This window comes from Abramis brama (assembly GCF_963993115.1).
Source record: "Abramis brama genome assembly, chromosome: 1".
NCBI classification, from domain to species: domain Eukaryota; kingdom Metazoa; phylum Chordata; class Actinopteri; order Cypriniformes; family Leuciscidae; genus Abramis; species Abramis brama.
In genome coordinates this window covers 38,407,856-38,417,905 of record NC_139963.1, presented here as the reverse complement: position 1 = coordinate 38,417,905, position 10,050 = coordinate 38,407,856, and positions in this window count along the sequence as shown.

Sequence of the window (10,050 nt, the reverse complement as noted above, 5' to 3'; positions counted from 1 at the left end):
TTCCAAACCTGTATGAGTTTTTCTCATACCTGCATTCTTCAAAAAAATTTGTTTGTGTGCAGAAAGAAACTCGTACAGGTTTGGAACAATAGGCCTATGAGAGTGAAGAAATTATTTTGAGTAAATGATTTTTGGGTGAACTAACGTTATACCTTTAAGTGTATGTAAACCGGTTGGATAAAATCAAGCCTTGAGTGCAAAATCAGCTAGCTCTCATTTGCTAAATGTGTCATTCACATTAAATTAGTAGCCTATGTAAGCTCAAATGTTTTCAAGTTTTCACATGGCAGGTGCACGTTTACATCTGTAATCTCGTGTTCTGAGAAAAGACAGTGTTCTGCGTGATTGCTTGAATAGCGGCCCATATGCTGTTGCACTGCAGAAAAAGCCAGGCTATTAATTAATTTGAGTCCTCGATATAGGCTACAGTTAAACCCGAGCAAACATTTTTGAGGGCTTATTCCTCTCTCAGCATCCCTAAACCTCCAGGGACAACTACAATATTTATTGTTTGCTTTTAGCTTAACTTCACTCAGTTTTCACATTGCTCAGCAGAGATGAAAGCTGTCTCTAAAGCAAACTGCATCGGCATTCGGCAAGGTGTTCAAAAGCACCGGCAAACCTAACACATTACCATGTGCTGCATTTCAAACGCCCTCCACTCTATTCCCGTCTTTTCTGTTTGCCTTTTTTTAAATACAGCATCATCAGCATCCCTTTTCCTTTTCTCTCTCTTCATTACAGATTCTGACAGCAATTTGTGTTCGTGAACAGCCCTGTTCTTTTGAGTGTTGTTATCATTAGCAGTTATTTTTGAGGACTGGCAAGTGCCCTGGGTCAGGTGTGAAGTGCAAATGCAATGCTGAATATTTAACATCTGCGATATTAATTTACACAGAAAGAGGCTCACCTAAAGTGCTCTTTGCACTGTTTAATACAATGATTTACAGATTGGAGGAACATCGTTGATAAAAGTTTTGTTCTTTGTGGCACTTTGTTTTGCCATAAAGTTATTCGTTTTTTTATTGTTAGTTTGAGATTTGGAAACTCATACCTAGCTCTAAGATTCTGTGACTATTGGCTGCATGTCCGACAGCATTTTTAGACAACAGACGCAAAATATAATTATTAGGCACATATGTGTATATACATATGTAATGTAAACAAACGTATGTTAGATGCGATTAATCGATTTGATATACTAATATATCAATTTTAATTTAAATTGTATATACTAATAATTATAAAATAATTATATGATATATATGTGTGTGTATATATATATATATATATACACACACACACACACATACATATATATATATATATATATATATATATATATATATATATATATATATAGCCACACCCTGAAAATGGCTTAAACGTGTTTAATGTTTATATTTGTTTTTCCATCCATTTTGTTTGTTTGTTCTAAAACATTTAAACCACATTAAAACACTATAGAGGACATCCATTAAAATATTTGAGCAATGATACAAACAGGAACTGTTTAGCTGAATTTTAGGCCAAATATTTTTCATATAAATTTTTGATTAATTGCAATATTCAAAATTTTGGGTCATTTTACATACAAACTGACATGTGCTGTCAAATCGATTGATCACGATAAATGGCATCTAACATAAAAGTTGTGTGTGTGTGTGTATATATATGTATAATGGCATATAAAGATGTATTCATTATATGCCATTTTAGTGCTGTCAAACTGATTAATGGCATCTAACATAAGCATTCGCATGCGCACGTGTATATACGTGTGTATATACGTGTGTGTGTGTGTATATGTGTATATATATATATATATATATATATATATATATATATATATATATATATATATATATACACACACACACACGTATATACACGTGCGCATGCGAATGCTTATGTTAGATGCCATTAATCAGTTGTATATACATGATATAGGCTATATATGATATGGACTATATTTGCTTAACAAATATACTTAATCAGATAATTAGATTTTTCAAAAAGTTATTTAATCAGAATACAGCTATTTTTTTCTAATGCCATCAGTGGAGAAAGATACTTTTTGCCCTCAGATGGTGCAGTTACGACATCTGCCAGCAGGAGCTAATGTGGAGCTTCCAACAAAGCTGACCAGCTGAACATTTACCCCTTGTACCAGTAGGCAGCTCACATTTCATCCAACATTTGTGTCCTCCGCATCACTGCGAATCCCACACCCAGCTGACAATGATCACAATCTAATACCTCCTTAACTTCTAATGTCCGTCTCCCCTCCACACACACTGCCGCTGGCATCTACTCCTTCCCTGCTCCATCTGCAGTCAGCTCAGTGCTCCGGTCTTTACAGGCCAGATGAAGACTGTTCATCGCCATTCAGCCTGACTGTGTTGGCTAATTATGACAGGTTTGTGAGAGTCGTTCACAGGCCATTATTGGAGCTCAGTCCGCGAGGTGATATCATATGTCACTTCCCCTGCAGTGCTCCAGTATCTATGGCATCAGTCTGCATCCCTGAAACAAAAGCCTTAAATCTTCTTCGTAAGCCTTGCGCTTTAGTTCTTTTCCTTCTTTTGTGAAGTATGCACTTACCTGGCTAGTGGTTTAATTGCACAATTAACACGATCAGGATATCTTCTGTAGCCAGATGTGAGACGTAGGGAACAAACCTTTCAAAAAAGCTCCTAAATCCTCCCAACTGTTTCACATCTAACCTCAGTGAAGGCCGTGAAAATAAACAAGACCATCAAATTATGCTTATTTAACTTTGAGATGCAAATTTTTTGTTTTACGCTGTGCCTCTATATTCAAGGGCAGAGGGACAATGAAATGATGAAAAATGTGTTGAATACCAATCAAATAGGCCCCCTTTTGTGCACATGCTGACCTCTAACCGCGACTGCACTAAGAAAGATAATGCATTGATCTCATTAGAGCGATAGGAAAAAGTGAGAATTGTTTCAATGTGACCAACAATAATTGCTGTTAAATTATTTGGAAAACCTTTGATGAGAGGTTTGTTCACTAAAAACATGAAAATTCAGAAAATCCTTTACTCACCCTGATGTCATTACAAACACATATTACTTTCTCTTTTTTTCATTAAAGGTGTCCTATTATGCATTTTTTTCACTTTTTCAACTTTAGTTAGTGTGTGATGTTGCTGTTTGAGCATAAAAAAAAATCTCCAAATGGAGATATTTTATTTAACAGATATATTTAATCACTATATATCATAATTATAATATTTTTGTACACCTCAAAAAAAAAAAAAAAAAATCACAACTAGGGCACAATAGGACACCTTTATCAGTGAAAGTGAGACAGATGCTGTTGAGCTACACCTTGTAAAGGTGTTGTAAAACGGTGCAATTTATGTGCTATATTTCAAGCTTTCTGATGCTATATGACAGCATTGTGTTTGAAAAACAGAAGTTATTTGTATTAGAAAGTTATTTGATTAACTTGGAATTTTCCATAAATGTTTCAAATCTAATTTGCATTTACGTGTGAGATATTGCATGAGTAATATCAACTTACAATTCACAAAATTAACGGAATGTATGGCTGATATAAAAAATTGGATGATAGTAATTTACTACTTTACTACTACTCTCTGAAAAAACAGAGATTCTAATTATTGGACAAAAAACTTCCTCATGTAATAACCTAGAATACTGTCTAACACTTGATTGCTGCTCTGTCAAGTCCTCATCGTTAGTTAGGAACCTGGGTGTGCTCTTTGATACCAATGTTTCACTTGAAAGTCACGTGTCTAGTATCTGTAAAACCGCATTTTTCCATCTTAAAAATATATCTAAATTACGCCATATGCTCTCATTGACAAATGCGGAACAATTAGTTCATGCGTTCATGACCTCAAGGCTAGATTATTGTAACGCTCTACTGGGTGGTTGCCCTGCACGCTTAATAAACAAACTACAGCTAGTTCAAAACGCAGCAGCTCTAGTTCTTACCAGAACCAGGAAGTATGACCATATTAGCCCGGTTCTATCAACACTGCATTGGCTCCCTATTAAACATTGTATACATTTTAAAATATTGCTGATTACTTACAAAGCACTAAATGGTTTAGCTCCCCAGTACTTGAGCGATCTCTTAATGCATTATAGTCCTTCACGTCTATTGCGATCTCAAAATTCCGGCCAGTTGATAATGCCTAGAATATCAAAATCAACTGCAGGTGGTAGATCCTTTTCCTATTTAGCACCAAAACTCTGGAACAGTCTTCCTACCATTGTCTGGGAAGCAGACACTCTGTCAGTTTAAATCTAGACTAAAAACACATCTCTGTGACCTAGCATACACATAACACATTATAGACTTCTATAATTCAATCTTAGGCTGCATAGATTAGGTCAGCCAGAACCGGGAACACTTCCCATAAATCATGATGTACTTGTTACATCATAAGAAGAATGGCGTCTACGCAAATATTAGTCTCTCTGTTTATCCCGAGGTTTACAGCAGTCCGTCGGATCCAGGCCGTATCCAGATCTGATGAAGGACCTGCGCCTGGACACGATGACAATGCAGTCCTGAAGTGTCAACTAGTCTCTCCCCTGTGAAGGCCTCCTTCCTTTCCCTTTACTTCTGTACAGATAAAACGTTGTCGGGATAATTCCGGTTCACGTCGCATACCTATAGACTAAACACGTAATACGCATGTGCACGCCATCAGCGTTCTCACAGGTTTGTGTTTTTAAAGTTTGCGCAGAGAGAACTTATAGGGTTAGTTCACCCAAAAATGAAAATTCTGTCAGTAATTACTCATCCTCATGTTGTTCCAACCCCGTAAAACTTTTGTTCATCTTCGGAACACAAATTAAGATAATTTTGATTAAATCTGAGAGCTGGATCACTCCTCCATAGGCTTCTAAGACATTATAACTTGCTGGCCCAGAAAATGTATTAAAGACATCGTTAATATAGTCCAAGTGACTACAGTGGCTCAATCTTAAGTTTATAAAGCGACGAGAATACTTTTTGTGCGCAAAAACCCCCAAAAATAACGACTTTATTCCACTTTTCATTTCCTTCTCTCTGGGCCTCGAGTCTTTTCACGTAGTGAACGTAACTGCGCAGCGCATCTGTGTTGTACGGGTCCTCATTAACCTTTAATGTATGGAAAAGAGCAGTGTGAACATTTTTTTCAAAATAGTCTTAGGTTTGGAGCAACATGAGGGGGAGTACATGTTTTTTGGGAGTGAGATATACCTAGACCATGTTATTGTCAGCTGAGAATTACAGCTCGTTTTAGTATGCTTGCACACTGCTGCGGTTCCCTTTGGTTTCCCCAATCGTACAAGAAGTCAGACATTGTCTGGATCACTTCCCATGACTTTACAAAGAGAAGTAGACAGCAGTCACATGGATGAACCTTTGGTTACGCTCCACTCCGATACAACAAGAAATTTTAATCAGCACAGATGGCGTCATTTATGTACATTACCTTGTCCATCGTACTGTGTTCTTCTTGTTCACACTCAATAATTTCTCTCTCCCACAGTAAAGCAGGTTACTTTAGTAATTCACCAGTGGTTTTCATCCCCTTTGTCCCCTTTCTCTGACTTGGCCCTGGAGAGTGAACAGAACTTTGTAAGAAAATCAATAGTAATTGATTCCTCCAAGGCTAGACATAGAGGGCCACTATTCAGAGCCAAGCATAGGAGCATCAGAGTGAGAGGCAGAGGACCTTGGGTTTAACATGCACACAACAAACCCTGCTAAAGGTCACCAATGTGATGCTGTTTACAGCTGCAGATTATCAAAAAGAGCCTGAGCAACAGCGTATTTACAGCGTTATGGGGCCCAATTACATGGAGGCTTTCTGTTTTATAAAGATTATTTGAAGGCCTAGATCTTGGATCATTAGACTGTATTATGTGCCTGTGAAAAGTTTTTGGTGTGCTTTGTGCAACACATTTGTGGCTCTCTTTTTGCTTTATTTTCACTACTATATTTTTCACCTATCACTTAAGGTAACATAAAAGTGAGAACAGATTTTCAGCAAGAGAGAAGTGGGTGGGACTTGATTTTGTCCATTCGGGAATTGATAACAAATAAAAATCGAGCCAGACTGGAGTTGTTGTTGATTGTGGTGAGGAATATTTTGGCATTATTTATTTATTAGTTTCTTCCTGTTGGGAAATATGGACACAGAGGCTGAAGGTCAAGAGCAACCCGACATATTACTAAATCTATTTGTTATTATTGCTGATAGCTTATAAAGTCCTTGAATTTGATTGTGTATCATAATTTGTATCACTCCATTTGTGTGTGTTCACAGCTTTGATTCTATTGAAACTTTTTCACTAGTATTTAAATATAAATGAAACGAATTGGGCGGATTTTGACTAAAACATACAGCAAGTTTCTCAATATTAACTTCTTGTTCATACAGTAGAATTAAATCACAGCATTTTTGCTCTCATGTCATTGCCTAAAGTGATAGTTCACTCAAAAATTAAAACCAACAACATCTTTTACTCATGTTGTTCCAAATCTGTATCACTTTCTTTCGACTGCCGAACACAAAAGACAGAATGTTGGTAACCAAACAGTTTTGGATCCCATTGACTTCCAATAGCCGTGTTTCCACTGTCGGGCCTAGCCTGGGTTTCCCCATGCTGCCTTGCGCGCAACGCGATTTTATTGCTAGGCAGCCTGGATTCCATGGACCAGATTTTCGCCTCAGCGAGGGGACCAATCACAGAACGGGAAGGGAGCTAGCCTGGGTTTCCCCATGCTGCCTTGCGTGCAGTGCGAAAAACATGTCTGTAGAGTGTCCATATATACCTTCTACCCTCATGTTTGTCTTGCACAAACGGCAATAGTCGCTGAACGCCATCGTGTACGCATAAATCTCTGACCCATCGTCTTCTTCCTCGTCGAATTTCTGTCGCTCTACATACGTCATCTGGTATAATTTGAAACGATTGGCTATGAGCTACGTACAGGCGCATTTGATAGACATTCGTAGCACCCAATAAACGGCTCTGGGCATTCGTAAACCACGCCTCAAATACGAGAAAATGAACATGTGGTTCCCAGACCACGTCTCAATGAGACGAGGTCTGACGTTAGCCAGGCTATGTCGGGCCAGTGCGAGCCAGGCCTTTAAACGGGCCGTGCCGGGCTAAAAGCCCCGGGCCTGTAGCACCAAGCCCAAAACCATTCTGTGTTTCCACTGTCGGGCCAGAAGCTCCGCAGCGCTTCACTGAAACCTGCACATAATGCCTCTCTGGAACAATGTCACACGAACCCATCATTTCACCAACAAAAGGAAGTTAGATCAGAAAACTAATCAGAAAAAAAAAAAAAAATCACTGGAAACTAGCAAGATCGCAAAACAAACATGATAAAAGCGTTTGGCATTTTTTGTTGTTTACTTAAAGATTTAAAACCCAAGCATCGATGTTTTACCACAGGTTTACAATAAAAAGTGATACATTGATCATAATTAATTAATTAATTTGTATCAAGATTGCACATTAGTCTCACAGAAATAAAGTGGTCGACAATAAAGACATAGGCCTAATTACATCACATTTAGAAAGAATGATAATTTCTACAATGCCACCAAAAATATGACCTGAGGAGCTTTAGCACCCTCTCCCAATAGCCTATAGTTATATTTTCATATTTTCAGAAACAGAGGAATCACCCGGAAAATAAGTTGCTTAATTTTATGACATATGCGGAGCTAAATATGGATATCAGACAGTTTGGTATAAAGAGACCAGATGCAGTCTACTGACAGATAAAATGAAAACATGATTGTGATAGCCTATATGATTTGTCTGATTTTATCAAGTGGTCATACCATGTTTACTGGTAAGGGTTAACGCGCATAGTCTTTTGCATCACGTATAAATATGTTTGCCTTATACAGTGATCAGAACTCACATCGGATCACAAACAGAAGGTATTCAAACATGGCCGAGAGTTTTGAGCTAAAATGATTTTAAAAGTCTTTATGCTAATGTTAGCTGTTATATGAAATCATCCGGTGCTGCCGTCTCCTGACTCAGGTAAACTCTGCCTCTGTTTGTAACCACTCCTCAAACCCTCTTTGGCACTCTTTGAACCAAGGCATTTGTCGGGTCAAAAAACCCTGGCCGTTGGCCCAGAGGAAGCCCTGACGAGGCCCGATCAAGCCCTGAAGTGACAGTGGAAACGTGACTAGCCCTGGAACGCACTAGCACGCCTGCTTTTGGCCTGAGAGTGGAAACGCGGCTATTGTATGGATGGCATGAGGGTGAGTAAATGACCTCATTTTAATTTTGGGGTGAACTATCCCTTTAAAGGTTCTCAACCATTACGAAGCCTTAGCACACTACCAAGGAGGCCACTTTAAATTATTTAAAGGAGCTGTATGTAAGAAATGTGTTTCAATTAATCATAAAATGGCCCTGATATGTCACTAGACATTAAGAAATCATGTTCATTTCAAATACTAATATCACTGACAACAGTAGTACGGCCAGGATATTGTCATTTAAAAAGTGAAGTTGCAGCTCTCAACTGATGTTGATGTTGTCATGTTGTGTTTTGGCCTGATGCTCCACCCTCCACCTATCTACCAATCACGAAGTCAGTAGTGTTTCGGCATCCGGGTTGCCAGCTCTGCTCTAGTTACCACAGCTGCAGCTACAAACGTTCCTGCTGGATCCTGCAGCATATCTGGCAACCTCGAGTCAGGGGGGAGGGGGAGGGGATACACCGCTCTACAGTCATTTGAAAGTGATTGCAGTACCAGTTTTGGCCACAATCTTACATACGGCTCCTTTAAAATAAGACAAAGCAAGCATTAAAATAAGCTTAAACAACTAAACACTGCATGGATATACTGCATGGAAAACCTGGCCATATAAGGAATTTCTAGATTAGGTTTGTGTTTTCTAGACCTGGAAATGTCATGGAAATTAATAAAATCTTAATTAATCCTGGAAATGCTTATTATATATATATATATATATATATATATATATATATATATATATATATACACACACAGTATCTCACGAAAGTGAGTACACCCCTCACATTTCAGCAAACATTTTAGTAGGCTATATCTTCTCAAGGGATAATATAGAAATGAAACTTGGATATATTTTAGAGTAGTCAATGTGCTGCTTGTATAGCAGTATATTACTGTCCTCTGAAAATAACTCAACATACAGCCATTATTGTCAAAATAGCTGGCAACAAAAGTGAGTACACCCTAAGTGATAATAGCTGTACGTCGTTTAACCATGCAAAGCCACGTCCTATTCATCATTTTCATGTTTTTGTCTGCTTGACAGGATCATACAAATTTGTGTATCTTGTATTAGAGCAGTTAAAATTTGTGCTTTGAGTACAATTGACCCTTCGCTAAGCCACGCCCGAAAACCGCCACAGGCCAATCGTGGCTTAGCAACCGTAACTAGGCGCGGGAGGTCTGGCAAGCTTTCGAGCGAGAGGGAAACATGCCGCGTTGTGCGTATGGATTGTGCAAATCTGATACCCGGTATCCTAAAAGTTTGGACGGGGTGGTGGATTTTGTTCCCTTCCCGAAACCTAAAACCCAAGGGGAGAAATGCCAGGCGTCATCTTCATTTATATAGCGTTTTTAACAATGTAGATTGTTCCAAAGCAGCTTTGATAATAGGAAATTAAAAGTAAAGTGTTTTGGCTTTATAGCAGCTCTAGAATAAAGTTATTGTCCAGCTCGTGGATCAAGCAGTGTGATTAAAGGCAAGACGGAGGCTCACTGACATAACTTAACGTTACTTAAAAATATATTTCAACATTTTGTTAATCGACGGCCAAACCGTTACCCCAATCCAATCGCGACTCTCCCGTTAGTTCTAGTAAAAGTAAAAGGTAGTTAGTAAAAGGAGGGAACATCACGGGGCTTGCCGGAGATCTCCAAGGAAAAGGTTGGTATGCAAACTTAATCAGTTCATAACAGTAATTTAGTCCGACGTGTGAGCAGTAACGTTAGCCTGGCCTGCTAAAAATATAAGCGGG